This window comes from Bos indicus, chromosome 13, assembly GCF_029378745.1.
Source record: "Bos indicus isolate NIAB-ARS_2022 breed Sahiwal x Tharparkar chromosome 13, NIAB-ARS_B.indTharparkar_mat_pri_1.0, whole genome shotgun sequence".
Taxonomy (NCBI): Eukaryota; Metazoa; Chordata; class Mammalia; order Artiodactyla; family Bovidae; genus Bos; species Bos indicus.
This window is the reverse complement of record NC_091772.1, coordinates 30981570-30998094: the sequence shown is the minus strand read 5'-3', so window position 1 is coordinate 30998094 and position 16525 is coordinate 30981570. Positions and strand designations below refer to the sequence as shown.

At 39.2% G+C, this 16525-nt stretch overlaps 1 protein-coding gene across 1 annotated transcript in view; it reads right to left on the bottom strand.

Moving 5' to 3' along the window:
- PTER (phosphotriesterase related) overlaps positions 1-16525 on the bottom strand; it is a 75752-nt gene that overhangs the window by 47462 nt on the left and 11765 nt on the right. The gene's annotated exons all lie outside the window — the stretch shown is intronic.

Sequence of the window (16525 nt, the reverse complement as noted above, 5' to 3'; positions counted from 1 at the left end):
AGTGAAAGAAGCTTATCCCCACCCCATCATCCCACTGAGCTCAGCCTTGTGGCTGTCTCTAGAAGGTACCACATGAATGAGTCGTCTTGAACTTCTAACCCAGCTAAGATCCCACCTGACTGCTGGCCCAGCTACAGCCAACCCAGCACAGTCTGGCTAACCCACACAGTTATGATTATGGGAGATAATCAAAAGGCTATTTAAAACCTGTGTTTTGGGGGGATGGTTTGTTACACAGCAGTGGGTAATCAAAATACACAGAGACCAACATTGAATAATAGGTCATATTTAAAGGACTTGATTAAAATTTCAAGTTAGAAACACAAAATATTATAAAAAGAAGCCAATATAGATAGGTCCTAATTCTTAGGATGAAAAAATTATCGAATGTTGGATTTGGGGAAAGAAGGCATGTAATATTTTTGATGAAATTCAGTTCAGTTCAGTCGCTCAGTCGTGTCCGACTCTCTGCAACCCCATGGACTGCAGCACGCCAGGCTTCCTGTCCATCAACAACCCCTGGAGAAACTCAAACTCATGTTCCTTGAGTCAGTGATGCCATCCAACCATCTCATCCTCTGTAGTCCCCTTCTCCTCTTGCATTCAATCTTTCCCAGCATCAGGGTCTTTTCAAATCAATCAGTTCTTCGCATCAGGTGGCCAAAGTATTGCAGTTTCAGCTTCAGCATCAGTATTTCCAATGAATATTCAGGACTGATTTCCTTTAGGATGGACTGGTTGGACCTCCTTGCAGTCCAAGGGACTCTCAAGTCTTCTCCAACACCACAGTTCAAAATCATCAATTCTTTGGTGCTCAGCTTTCTTTATAGTCCAAATTTCACATCCATACATGACCACAGGAAAAACCATAGCCTTGACTAGACGGACCTTTGTTGGCAAAGTAATGTCTCTGCTTTTTAATATGCTGTCTAGGTTGGTCATACCTTTTCTTCCAAGGAGCAAGCGTCTTTTAATTTCATGAGTACAGTCACCATCTGCAGTGATTTGGGGGCCCCCAAAAATAAAGTCTGTGAAGGTTTCCCTTGTTTCCCCACCCATTTGCCATGAAGTGATGGGACCAGGTGCTGTGATCTTAGTTTTCTGAATGTTGAGCTTTAACTCAACTTTTTCACTCTCCTTTTTCACTTTCATCAAGAGACTCTTTAGTTCTTATCTGCTTTCTGCCATAAGTGTGGTATCATCTGCATATCTGAGGTTACTGAGGTTTCTCCTGGCAATCTTGATTCCAGCCAGTGTTTCATCCAGCCCAGCATTTCTCATGATGTACTCTGCATGTAAGTTAAATAAGCAGGGTGACGATATACAGGCTTGACGTACTACTTTCCCGATTTGGAACCAGTCTGTTGTTCCATGTCCAGTTCTGACTGTTGCTTCTTGACCTTCATACAGATTTCTCAAGAGGCAAGACAGGTAGTCTGGTATTCTCATCTCTTTAAGAATTTTCCACAGTTTGTTGTGGTCCACACAGTCAAAGGCTTTGACATAGTCAATAAAGCAGAAGTAGATATTTTTCTGGAACTCTCTTGCTTTTTCAGTGATCCAAAGGGTGTTGGCAATTTGATCTCTGGTTCCTCTGCCTTCTAAATCCAGCTTGAACATCTGGAAGTTCATGGTTCATGTACAGCTGAAGCCTGGCTTGGAGAATTTTGAGCATTACTTTCCTAGCTTGTGAGATGAGTGCAATTGTGCAGTAGTTTGAACATTCTTTGGCATCGTGTTTCTTTGGGATTGGAATTAAAGCTGACCTTTTCCAGTCCTGTGGCCACTGCTGAGTTTTCCAAATTTGCTGGCATATTGAGTGCAGCACTTTCACAGTATCATCTTTTAGGATGTGAAATAGCTCAACTGGCATTCCATCACTTCCACTAGTTTTGTTCATAGTGATGCTTCCTAAGGCCCACTTGACTTTGCATTCCAGATGTCTGGCTCTAGGTGAGTGATCACACCATCGTGGTTTCCTGAGTCACGAAGATCATTTTCATATAGTTCTTCTGTTTATTCTTGCCACCTCTTCTTAATATCTTCTACTTCTGTTATACCATTCTGTTATGCCATTCTCCATACCATTTCTGTCCTTTATTTTGCCCATCTTTGCATTAAATGTTCCCTTGGTATATCTCTAATTTTCTTGAAGAGATCTCTAGACTTTCCCATTCTGTTGTTTCGGGAGGCTTTCTTTTCTTTCCTTGCTATTGTTTGGAATTTTGCATTCAAATGGGTATATCTTTCCTATTCTCCTTTGCCTTTTGCTTCTCTTCTTTTCACAGCTATTTGTAAGGCCTCCTCAGACAAGCATTTTGCCTTTTTGCATTTCTTTTTCTTGGGGATGGTCCTGATCATTGCCTCCTGTACAATGTCATGAACCTCTGTCCATAGTCCTTTAGGCACTCTATCAGATCTAATCCCTTGAATCTATTTGTCACTTCCACTGTATAATCGTAAGGGGATATGATGATATTCTTTACTTTTGCACCCCAGTGATGAAAAAGGTTATTTTTGAAAAACTATTTCTGAAGATGTTTTCATTTTCTTTTTTTTACCACAATCCTCCATTAACCAGTTTTATGCTTCATATTCTCTTTTGAAGCAGTGATCCTGATACTGTTAAAGGTCTAATTCTGTCACATCCTCATTTGTGTGGGTTGGTATATATCATAGGATTTGTGTGGGTATATATCGTAGGATTTCTCCAGTATCACTTTCCTCAACTTCATGATACAACAGCATCTCTCTTTTTTTAACTTTCAATTTCAGTTTGCAATCTATTTGCATCTTATTCCTTGATATTTTTGACTATTTGTGCCAATCCACAGAGATGAAGAAAAAGATAATCAGATTCAAGGCAGGAACAGAAATTGGGATGATGGAAGTAGGCATGCTTAAATGGGAACTAGGTTTTGAATGGTCAGTTCATTAGTGTATAGATTTGGTTTATCTAAACCTGATAATGTTGGAGGGGGAGGGGTACTCATAGTGAATATATCACAGAATGAAATTCAAAAGTAGATCCCAGCAAATGTCACATTGCACTGGATTGACCTATGAAGATATGTGTCTCTATTTGACTATGTGCTCTGTGTGTGTGTGTGTGTGTGTGTGTGTGTGTGTGTAGTAATAGTAGTAGTAGCTGCAGTAGTAGTAGGGGAAAGGAGGAAATCTCTTTTCCTTAATAGTGTCAGTTCAGTTCAGTTGCTCAGTGGTGTCTGACTCTTTGTAACCCCATGGACTGCAGCACGCCAGGCCTTCCTGTCCATCACCAACTCCCGGAGTTCACTCAAATTCATGTCCATTGAGTAGGTGATGCCATCCAACTGTCTCATCCTCTGTCATCCCCTTCTCCTCCCACCTTCAGGGTCTTTTCCAGTGAGTCAGCTCTTCACATCAGGTGCCCAAAGTATTGGAATTTCAGATTTAACATCAGTCCTTCCAATGAACACCCAGGACTGATCTCCTTTAGGATGGACTCGTTGGATCTCCTTGCAGTCCAAGGGACTCTCAAGAGTCTTCTCTAACACCACAGTTCAAAAGCATCAATTCTTCAGTGCTCAGCTTTCTTCACAGTCCAAATCTCACATCCATACATGACTACTGGAAAAACCATAGCCTTGACTAGATGGACCTTTGTTGGCAAAGTAATGTCTCTGCTTTTTAATATGCTATCTAGGTTGGTCATAACTTTCCTTCCAAGGAGTAAGCGTCTTTTAATTTCATGGCTGCAGTTACCATCTGCAGTGATTTTGGAGCCCCCCAAAATAAAGTCTGACACTGTTTCCACTGTTTCCCCATCTATTTACCATGAAGTGAAGGGACCGGGTGCCATGATCTTAGTTTTCTGAATGTTGAGCTTTAAGCCAACTTTTTCACTCTCCTTTTTCACTTTCATCAAGAGGCTCTTTAGTTCTGCTTCACTTTCTGCCATAAGGGTGGTGTCATCTGCATATCTGAGATTATTGATATTTCTCCCAGCAATCTTGATTCCAGCCTGTGCTTCATCATAGTGTAAACTTCCCTAAAAATCTGTTTCTGTTTTCCTTTTTTTGGAGTATAATTGCTATTTTTGACTATTTAAGTATAATTGATATTTTTGACTATTTGTGCTAGTGTGGTGTTAGTTTCTGTTGTACAACAAACTGAATCAGATGTATGTATACATATATCCCCTCCCTGTTAGTCTCTCTCCCACCCCTCTAGGTTATCACAGAGCATGGAGCTGAGCTCCCTGTGCTACACAAATGAGTCAGAAAAACAAATACCGCATATTAACACACACACACACACACACACATATGGAATCTAGATAAATGGTACACACGAACCTATTTGCAGGGCAGGAATAGAGACACAGACATAGAGATCAGACTTGTGGACACAGGGGGAAGGAGAGGGTGGGATGAACTGAGAGTGTACAGTTGACATACACACACACTAGCGTGTGTAAAATAGATGGTTAGTGGGCAGCTGCTGTATAGCACAGGGAATCTCTCTTTTATCCCCTAGGCTTATATAGTATCTAGGATGTAATTTGCACCTGTGAAAGTGGACCGAACTGAATAGAGAGAAAGTCATTTGTTTGTGCATTAAAGAATGAGTGAAAGAGGAAAAAGTTTCATGAATAAAGGAAAATTTAGTCGAACTCTATGATTCCAATAAGATTCCCCCCTCCTCCACTTTTTTCATTTTAGTTTGCAAGAGGAAAGGGCACATAATATGTAGAACTATACCCCAAATCCCGATGGATTATCCCACAAGTAATTACTTTTCTTTTATATACAAACAAATGTGACAGTCTAGTTTCAATTACGCCTTCTTAGTGAGAAATGAAGAGAGCAGTGGCTACATACATAAAATTCTCAAGCCTGCAAACTAAACCTCAAGCATGATATATTTTAAAAAAATAGTTTCCAGCAAATATAGCATAATAGAAAACTGTCCAAATTTCAAATAGCTGTCCAACTATCAAATAGCTAGGATATTTATTTGAAATTACTGCTGCCAGATAATCCCCAAAATGTGGTGGCAGAGAGGGGAGCTTGATTTCAATTTTTTGCAAACAGTGCTTAATAATAAAAGTAGTTAGGGACTTTTCTGGTGGTTCAGTGGGTCAGTGGTTAGTCCCACCTTGCAATGCATGGGTCGCAGGTTTGATCCCTAGTCAGTGACCTAAGATCTCACATGCCACGGGTCAACCAAGCCCGCATGCCCCAACTAGAGAGTCCTCACACTGCAGTGAAAGATCTCACATGATACAACTAAGACCCGATGCAACAAATAACTAAATAAAAATAGTTTTTAAAAAGTATTTAAAATATATACCACATTTAAGGAACATAACTTCCATCTGCAACACAGGAGACACAGATAACCATTTGAAAATTTTCGTAGAAATCTAGCATCACATTAAAAAAGAAAAACCTTTCTACTATAAATGACAACTGAGTCCTAAAAGTTAGCAGAAGTGGCCACATTTTGGGGGACCCAGCAGAAAGCAGCAGTTGGGAGATGGTTAGAACAAAGATGCTTAAAAAAAGATGGTTGAAACAAACCAAATGGTTTGTGAAAAATGAGTAATATAGTCAACATGGTGACACCTGGCCCTCCTTTCTGTAACCCTGTCAGAGTGCAAATTTGCCCAAGCTTTCTGAAAAGCAGTTGAGCAATATGCAGCTAGCGTTTTTAAATGTTACAGTGTTCCTAGAGATCTGTCTTCAGGAAATATTTAGATACCTGTAAAAAATACTTATGCCCAAAGGTTTCTTTATGGCATTATTTTAAAGAGTGGCCAAAATATCTAGTAATACAGGAATGTTTCCCTATAATCTAGCAATATTTAATGATAGAATAAAATGCTCTTTTAACATGTGAAAAAAATGCAAAACTGTAAATTTATGGCAAGTGTATATAGCCACATATATGTAGAGTTTAACTAGAAATACTAAAATGTATTGTGTATCTTTGGGCAGTAGATAGTGAAGATAAATTTTTTCTTTGTTGCAAGTTAATGTTTTTTTCAAGCTATGAAAATAAAAAGCTTATGTGTTTTGTTAAGTTCATCTTACGCCCTTCTTTTTTTTAGATTTCACATATAAGCAATATCATATGGTATTTGTCCTTCTCCTAATTATTTCACTCAGTATGACAATCTCTAGGTCCATCCATGGCGTTGCAAATGGAAAACAGATTTGATCATGTCTCTTCCTCCTTTAAAACCCCCCTAAAAGTTTCCCATTGCCCTTAGGATAAAATCCAAAATACCTGGCATGACCTGTAAAACATGGTATGGTCAAGTTCCTGTCTACCTCTCCAACCATTTCACTCTACTCCACCCATTCACTGTAACGATTCTCCTCCGTGGCCTTTCAGTTACTCAAAAAGGCCAAACTCTTCAACTCAAGATCTTCCTACAGACTCTAAGATTTGTGTCATTTTCTCCCTCCCTGATTTTGTGACATAATTCTCAACCCAGTGTCATTTTCTTAGATGCCTTCTCTATTTTCAAGTTTGTGCGGTCCTGAGGGCACCTGAGAATGGCCCTAAGTGTATTCCCCTCACCCCTTCCTTGCCACAGTGCACTTCAGGTACCTTCTCCCATTGTCCACCTCTCTCCAGAAACCTCCAGAAATTAACCCTTTCACACCCAGTTTCTCCATTCTTTAAAAAAGCCAGTTATCAGATTCCTTTAATATTTATTGTGTATCCCTTAACTGTAAGACCTGGTGCTTGGCAGGTAGAACCTATGAGAAATACTCAACATGCTTGCACCTATCTCAAAGCCTTTGATTGTGTGTCCGCCTCTTTTTTTCTGAGATAACAAACCCAGCCTACTCCACCTCCACTTCCTCAATCCGTGTCCTCTCCTGACCAACTTGTACAAGGCCTTCAGGAGGCAGTTTTCGCATCATTTCTAACTGGAAGCTTTTCCTGATGTTCCTCCTTGTTGCTCAAGCAATCTGGGTAAGATGCCCACTTCAGGTGCTCTCATGTCTGAGGTTACCCTTGAAACTCACTTCTTGTCTCAATGTCTCTCCATCAGACTTTGAGCTTCTTGAGGACACAGTCCATGTCTTATCTCTCAGTTTTCAGCCCCTGGCAGTATCTGGCACACAGAGGTACTTAATTAATAACTATATGCTTGCTGGTTTTAATCCAGCCTTTTTCCATTAAGGATTTGAGGTAACTTACACAAAAGACATATAACATAAAACAAATACTAAAGCCAAGGCAAGGAAATAATAAGCAGAAGTAGAATTAGGACCAGAAGAGAACAACAGGTTTGTGGTTGTTAGAAAATGGCTAAAAATTTTCTTCCTGGAATATTTATAAATATATATGTGATATAGGTAATTCTGAGATCATAGCATGCCCCTTTTATGACATATCACATTATTTTCCTAAATTAGAACCACTGAAATTTATTTAAAAGTATGGCAAATGTTTTCCCCAAAGTTTGGGAGCTATGAATTTTGATGTCTTGTTTGTTTTTCTAACTTTCCTATATATGTGCCTTCCAAGTTCTCAGAACATAGCAAATATGCCATTGTAGCTTAATCCTTCTGCACCCCATGCAATACTACATAGGAATACATATACTTTAAAAAAAACTTTCCCTTATGAAATAAAAGCAAGACTCTTGAACATACAAAAAAAAAAAAAAAAATGAAGTGGCTTTTCTTCAAGGATGTTCCTGCCTGAATTTGTAGACACCAAATATAAATCAGTAAACTAAAAATACTTAGTAAAATTGCTACAAGTGATTCATAGTAGTAACCACTCCTTTATAATGAGTAAAACTGGATAACATCTCTTACAACTAATTTTTTTTTTAATACATAGGCCATCCACACTAATTTCTCTTTAGGATAGCTAAACTTCAAAATAATTTTCCTGGAATCCCAGAAAGTCTTTCTGTTGCACAAATACCTGTCTATCTAAAAGGTATGGCCCACAAAATCATCTCAGGCCATGTACTTTGAAGACCACACAGTAGACTGTCTTAGTTTCTGTGTCTTAGACACAGAAGAGTCTTGAGTTTCACTATCCTGCTTAGCTAGTTCAGACTTAAAGACTCAGTACGAGGTATGTGCTTTTAGATCATCAGGCTTAGCCTGTTCGGTATAAAAAAAGTAGTCTTGCAGAAAAAGGTCAAGGAGAGCCAGAGGACTCTTCACCTGAATCTAGCCCTTGTCTTATTCTAGAAACTTCCAAAACACTATCTGTTGTCTACCTGGATACCTGTATGAGACATGTCACCCATGTTTGAGGAAGAGGTGCTGATGTGCTCAGTCATGACTGACTCTTTGCAACCCCATGGACTGTAGCCCGCCAGGTTCCTCTGTCCATGGAATTTTCCAGGCAAGAATACTGAGATGTGTTGTACACATAACTACCTTGGCTTTGATAACCACTTTAATTCCATTCCCACACATGGAGAAGTAGGTACCACCTCTGAGCAGTATTAGTTATAGGCAAGAAGCAGATGCCCAAAAAGTGTCTATACAGGGACTTCTCTGGCAGCCCAGTGGTTAGGAATCCATGCTTCCAATGCAGAGGGCATGGGTTCGATCCCTGATCAGGAAACTAAGATTCCATATGCCCCATAGTGTGGCCAAATATATATATATATATATAAAGTGTCTGTTCAACCAGTGAACAGTTTGAGCTCTACCCACCCTTCAGTTCCACACTGATGGACCATAATTTCAGCCAAAATTAATCTGATGCTCTCATCAGCACTGTGGCCTCTTTATCAGCTTGTGATCAGCTATTGTTATTTGTCTTGAAATAGTAAGAGAAGCAACTTTGATGTGTAGGTTTGAGGGGATAATTTGAGCCTTCAGTTCTCAGAGCATTGAAATGTGGCATAAAAGAGCCTGCTTTCCGGGCATCCACAAGTTTCACCTGCGTACATTTCAATTCGACGTCTGCTGAAGGTGTTTGCTGAGGATCTACCATGTCCAAAGGAGGAGGATACTATGACACAGAAAGATGAAAAGGAACACTTGTGCCTTAGGAAGCTGAAGCATTCCAACATAAGTGTGTGATACAGGGCGAGCTTCCAGTGCAAGATTGCTATTTTCTGTGTATTAGTGGCACAGCTATGGTATAAAGCAGAGTGCAGTAAATGTTAGAAGAGAGGTACAGAGCAAGTGCCCTGGAGAGTACTGTCTGGACAAAGTTCACCAGTGCTAGAGGGACTGGGAGGGCTTCCTGGAGGAGGTGGCATTTAGGCAAGCCTGCAGAACATTAAGATTTTAGCAAAAAGGCATTCGGGTAGCATGAGCAATGAAAGGCATGTTTAGGGGTTTGTAAGCAATCTTTAGAGGCTCAAACAAGGATTGAACAGCAGGTCTGTAGCAGAAGACACTACAGCATGGGCTAGCCCCAGAGGATGAGACTTGTATTAGGATGGTAATTAAATGGGCAGCGCAAGGATAGGCTGAATGCTGGAGACTGAAGGCTAGGATGAGTTAGGAAACAAAAGTGAATTTTCATCCTTCCTCAGAGACTTTAAGAGCAGGAGTACATTTCAGAGGAAAGGAATTCTGGATGAACATGGGCCTTTTTTCTCCACTAACTTGCAAAAGTGTTACAATGCTAGCTGCGTAAAATACCTTTCCCAATCATAGTTTGAAAACAGACTGGAAAGTCTTAAACACTGACTGAACACAGCATGACTTGAATACTCACTGACCTCTCAAACTTACTGATGGAAAAAATGAAATCAAAATACTTTGAGCAATTAGAACATTCCCAGTAACTGAACTCTGAACTCTGAAACGACAATGACCACTACGAATATCACGTGGTATGAATGTGTTTCCCTAAAACTGTGACTGTCGTCAGTCCCAACTTTCCATATTGCTGGTTTCATTACCTTCAAGAGATTATGAAATATCAAAAGTATGATCTACAATGATAATGTCATGCATTTCTCTGAAAAGCCCAGGACTCTCTCTGCACTTTAATTAAATCTCCAAATGTCCTTGTGACATTAACAAGGGATCACCAGAAGGTGAGCCACCGAGAAGACAAGAAGACTGGACCACTGGACATACTTGTAGCTGAAATCCACTTTTATTATTATTATTCCCATTTCACCAAGGAGGAAATGGGGTTTATTCAGATAAGAATGATGGGCTATCTTCCATTTTCACTGAAGGCAGAATGTACTGCTCTAGTCCCTGGAAGCATCCCCTAGGAGGCCTTTAAAAATAGTATAAGAGAAATCTCTCAGGTTTCTTCTTCGCAATTCAACTGCTACTTTTTTTTCTTTTTTTATTTATTTATTTTTAAACTGTAGTATAGTTTATTTACAATGTTGTATTAGTTTCTGCTGTACAGCAGAGTCAGTTATCAATATACATACAGCTACTCTTAGATTTGATTCCCACATAATTAACCTGCACTTATTAACGAACACTTAAAATGGGCACCAAAAAAATAGACACCGTCCTTTTCTTGCAAAAGAACTCAGGACAAGAATCCAAATGTATCATGATATCCAATCTCTTAGCTTTGATTGGCGGGCTTGTCAGAAGCTTGGCTGCCTTCCCCATATCCTCATCCTTCCCTTAGCAACACAGAGATTGGGTACCAGTCTTAAGGAGGTTGGTTATGTTAAAGACACAGTTACAAATAGCAAAAACTAGGAAAAATGAAGACTAGAAAACTGAGTAAGTCTTGACTCTTGGTTCTACTCTTAGGATAGTGGTATGGATTCTAAAGTCAGACTCTAAAAAATAGACATGCAGTTATCATATATTATCTAGTTTATAAACTAAATCCACTTCTTATGAAGGAAATTAAAGGGCCAAAACCACTTCACCAGACTATATCAACACTGTTTCGATCTTACCACCTCCTAACAAACTACTGGTTTTTCCAGTAGTCATGTATGGATGTGAGAGTTGGATTATAAAGAAAGCTGAGCACCGAAGAATTGATGCTTTTGAACTGTGGTGTTGGAGAAGACTTTTTGAAAGTCCCTTGGACTGCAAGGAGATCCAACCAGTCCATCCTAAAGGAGATCAGTCCTGGGTGTTCATTGGAAGGACTGATATTGAAGCTGAAACTCCAATATTTTGGTCACCTGATGTGAAGAACTGATTGATTTGAAAAGACCCTGATGCTGGGAAAGATTGAGGGCAGGAGGAGAAGGGGACGACAGAGGGTGAGATGGTTGGATGGCATCACCAACTCAATGGACATGGGTTTGGGTGAACTCCAGGAGTTGGTGATGGACAGGGATGCCTGGCATGCTGCAGTCCATGGGGTCGCAAAGAGTCGGACATGACTGAGAGACTAAACTGAACTGAACTGAACATCCTACAAACCACAGTCATGGCTCCCAAGGAAACAAAAACAGTTTGTGGGTGGGAGAGGGAATCAGAAAAAAAGATGCTGCCTGTGGTTTTAGGTAATAATTTATCACTGAAGTCTAAAAAACAAATGGAGATACAAATAATGAAATCTTACAGCAATGATCAGTCGTAAGATGCCATAATGATCCAGACTATGCTTACAGTTATTTAGATTATCATAAAAATGGAAAGAAGAACATAAAAAATTTTGTTGAGAATCTGCAGATCCTCAAGTTTGAGAAAAATAGTGTTAGAGATAATCTTCACTGATGGGTCTAGGAAAGAAGGCAAGATAATGAATTTTGCTTGGTCCTAAGAGAGGGTGGCATCTGACACAGAAACCTCTTTTGGGGAAAGACCCGTATTTGATGTACTAAAAATAAAGTAACAGACAGCTTATTTCTACTCCTGAAAACTGATTTACTACAATGGGAGCCAGGGCAAGTCTGTAATAACTACCTGTGTCTTAGAGCAACAATCACTCTTTCTCAGTCTTTGAGATGGCAGAAAAAGTGCTCTAATGGAATTCCAAATTCTCTAGATAATGTCTCACAAAATTAGGAAAACTACCTACAACCAAAACAAACTTAACTGATCCCTAGTCATGTATATGCATTTAAATATAAAGGAAATGTATTATTTATTTTCCTCCTAAAAGTAAGATACCCTAAAAGATTTAGAAAGTTTCTCTAGTATTATAATTTAATTTCATACCTCAAATCATTGCTGTTACTTGCTTTCTAAGAATTCACAGAAAATAATATATTTTAAGTATTATTCAACACACTATTTCCTTTCATTGAGTTCTAACTGTACTTTAACAAGTATGTATATGCCAAAGCACTATAATTTTAATCTCTTCTTTGCATTAGATTTGCATCTGCAACTTTCATCATTTCCATCAATTTCCTAAATAGAAAAGACTTTTGAACTCAAATTACAAGTCTGCTAAAACATGACAAATTATTAGCTGTATCTAAACAAGGTAGGGCTTTGCATTTAGATGAATGGCTTTGAAGCAGGTAAAATAAACATTAAGATTAAATATTAAAATGTATAATATTTATAATTAAAATGTGAAAGCTTCAATTAATGTTACATACTATTTGATCTTAAAATTTTTGAGCTCTAAGGGACTATGGAGATTACTTAATTCAAAGACTTCATTTTTATTTTTATTGTATTTTAAATATTTATTAATTTATTTGGCTGTGCTGGGCCTAAATTGTGGCATGTAGGCTCTTTAGTTGTGATATGTAAACTCTTAGTTGAGGCATGTGGGATCTAGTTCTCTGAGCAGGGATTGAACCCAGGCCCCTCTGCACTGGGAGCACTGAGTCTTAGCCCCTGGATCACCAGGGAAGTCCCAGCAAAGGCTTCATTTTCAGATGTAAAAACTGAATCTTTTTTTTTCCTGGTAACTTTGACTAGAATCCAGTCTCCTAACTCATTAGTCTGGTGCTGCCTTTATTCAGAACCCCAGGGATGGCGGAGCCTGGTGGGCTGCCGTCTATGGGGTTGCACAGAGTCGGCCACGACTGAAGTGACTTAGCAGCAGCAGCAGCAGCCTTTATTCAACCACGTAGATATTTACTGTAAACACCACATTAAGTTATCCTGGTGTCCATTAATGTGGAAATACCATTCAGAGGGAACATCACTCACTGGCCTCAGGAAGAAGAAAATCTAATCCCGACTCAGCTGTGGCCTAGATGGCATGAAGCAAGCCATTAAGTGCAAGTTATAAAAATAAGGACTGGAGTAATTTGCATGTATCTACCTAAATTGGTTGTTGCAAGTAGTGGTAATAAAAAATGATGATAAAGCATCCAGCATCTCTAAGTGCAAACGAAATACTTAATAACAAAAATCTCAACTATATTTAAACCCAGGAGTAATAACCTCTTTGAGTCATCACTAGGAGGGAGTATATATTAGCTATTGCAAGTCCTTATGCCATCTGAATAAGCTAAGGCAGGGCTTTATCTAACAAGTTCAGCAGCTCCTGAATTTTCTTAGTTTTTCATAATCTGTCTTTATGTTGACCTAAACCATATAGAAATTATCAATTAAGAACAAATTAGAACTCTGTGACTTATCAAATGCACTACTCATTACTAAACAGAGATAAATGTTAATGAAGCATTTGTAATGTTGCCAAGAATCTGAAAAATTTACTAGAGAACTATCCTGTAACTGATACATGCAGAGCATAAACCCTGCCAAATACTATTCTCTAATAGCAAAATATAATTTCCTGGGTGACATGTAAAATCGTCCAGTTTGAGCTGACCTTTAGAAAATAAAAACTTATCAACTAGATTCTCTTGGATAAGAAATAAATCTTGCAACTTCGAGGGATGGGAAGAATGAATAAGTAGCTTTTTACAGTATTGTGGGAAAAAAAAAGAAACAAATATATTTTGAGGGATAAACTGCATATACTATGCATAGGAAATAGTCTGAAAGAAAGAAAATACCCAGAGGTGCTAATAGAGGTTATCTCTACAGGTGGAATTTTTTTAGTTAAATCTCTATTGGAGTTTAGTTGATTTACAATGTTGTATTAGTTCCAGGTGTACAGCCAGGTGAGTCAGTTACACACATACATATATCCACTCATTTTTAGATTCTATCCACATACAGGTCATTACAGAATATTGAGTAGAGGTCCCTAAGCTATACAGTAGGTTTTTTTTTTTTTTTAATTTGTATTGGCATATAGCGACTATAAGGGTAGAATTTTTTGTTGTTTTATTTTTCTCCTTTGTGCTTATCTGTTTTGTTGGATTTTGAACGTGGATTAAGTGTATCATATTTTTAAAAAGATTATTTTTAATGGCAAAAAACATTGCTTTAGTTTCTTGTGTTGAGGGAGGTAAGGTACTCTCATGCCCACTTCAAAATAAAACCAGAAGGCTTCACGTGTTAAATGATGGCAGTGATAGAAATGGGAGTTGCCTCCAGGGTTCTTGGGTCTGATGTGGTTCTTGGTTATTTTAGGGTGCCAGCAGAGGGGGAGAAAGTCTCAGGAGGCCAAGTCAAGGTGAGCTTTCACCCTGAAGGACTAAAGGGCAGAACTGTAAATGGTTCTAGCCATTCCTAAACCTCTACTTGGCATGCATTCCCTCCCACCATTTTCATTTCTGGCTTGTATGTCTCCGTCTTAAATTTAAACAAGCATTGCTTTCAGTGTTTAATTACAACTTAATGGAAACACTACTTGCATTCAAATTAGCTTTTCGTTTTCACAACACGAATGTGCATCCAAGTTATTGTGTCATTATAATCTCATGTTATAATGGCTTCATAATGCAAGTCCCTGCAGAGTTGAATTACTAGTTTCCTATGGTAATCACCCATCACTAGAATATCATAATCACATAAGCACAGTCCCCACACGCTTCCACTGCAATCATTTTGACATTGTAAGAGCATTTTAATAGTATTAGCATAGATTCTCCAGAGAAATCATCTCATTGTCACTACATTGCCATATAAGATTAATTGTGATGGAGCCCTGTCGTTGTGATATGAAAGCTTAAAAATATTTTTTAAAAAGTGATGCTTAGCAGTAAAGCATTTCACTTCTCAAAAGGTCAGTGCATTTTACAGTAAGGTTGGCCTTGAGACCTTTAATTGAAAAAATTTCCTTTCACAGGAGGTGAGGTTTTTGTTTTCATTGTTTCTCTGTGTTTGTTCAGGATTCATACAACTGTAAGAAAGGAGGTCAGTTCCCTCTGTGGTACAGAAAGGAAAAGCAGACGTTGTCCCTGTCTTTAAGGACTTTGTAATTTAGTCAGGTTTATGACCAATTACATGCAGCATTAATACTCTTATGCTAATTTTTAAAAGAATTTTTTTTTAATGTGGCCCATTTTAAAGTCTTTATTGAATTTGTTACAATATTCTTTACCAGCTGAGCCACCAGGGAAACCCAATGTTACAATATTGCTTCTGTTTTATGTTTGGGGTTTTTTTGGCCATGAGGCGTGTGGGATCTTAACACACACCCCTACATTGGAAGGTGAAGTCTTAACTTCTGGACCATCAGGGAAGTCCCCGTACGTGAAATTCTGAAGTAACTGGTGTTACATACCTATAAGAACAGTCACACAAGGTGCTCCTGGAAAGAAAAGGTTTGCCAATTAATAAAGGGTCAGACAAAAACTGTATGGCAGGAATGGAGTCCAGGTTATCAGCCTTCCTTACAGTCCAGCTGGCATCTCTGTAGCCGTTAACCAAGGGAAAAAGGAAGGCCACCAGAGACACTAGTGGGTTTCACAGCCACAGCCCCACCCAAGGATGAAGCAAAAAGAGGCTGTGGGCACGAAACCGCTCCTCTGCTGGGGTCTGAGCAGAGCATGGAAGCTGGACCTTGATCTTTCTCACTAATAGAGGGATGAGCAGAGATGGTCTCCCTAAGCACCACATCAAGGCTCAGAAAAGCACCGCCCAGGCCCTGACACTCTCCTTGGTTTGAAGCCACAGAGTGAACTGCCTGTGTGTGTCAGTGACAAATGACATGTGATGCAGAGCCTGGCAGGGCACTGTGTTCGCTGGAGGAGCCTCTGATCTTCTCTGGAGACACTGTGGGGGAATTGCAAACGGATTATCCTCCCTCTCAAGGAATCCTTCTTTCTGCTCAATGTTCAGTGAGAGTCAGGTCACAGCCAGCATTGAGCATGGTGAGAGGCCTGTGGCAGGCGTTCTAGAGATGCTGATGGATGGAGGAGTTCATTATCATGGCTGGAGAGAACACGCAGGCTTCAGAGCTGCTGTGGGTCTGAAAACGCACGGGGCAGATGTGGAATACAGACTCTCCGGTCACATTAATGGCAGAGGAATTACCAACTGGCCATGTCTCCTACTTTATTAAAGATTGCCTGTTTTCTTAGTGATGGCAAATATCAGCATTCAGAGGTTTCATGGTTGCAAATTTTGCCCTTCTTGAGTTATATGTGCCTGGGAAATCTCAGAACTACGCCAAGGCTCAGTTTCCCAAAAAAACTAAAGACACTTTTAAAATTGGAGCGCAATGAGATACAGATGTGCTTTCTAAGTGCTCAAAGCTGCTTTTACTGACAGGCTGTGGAGCAATATTATTACATAAACGAAATTAGTTATCCTTCCTTTAGAAGTGATTT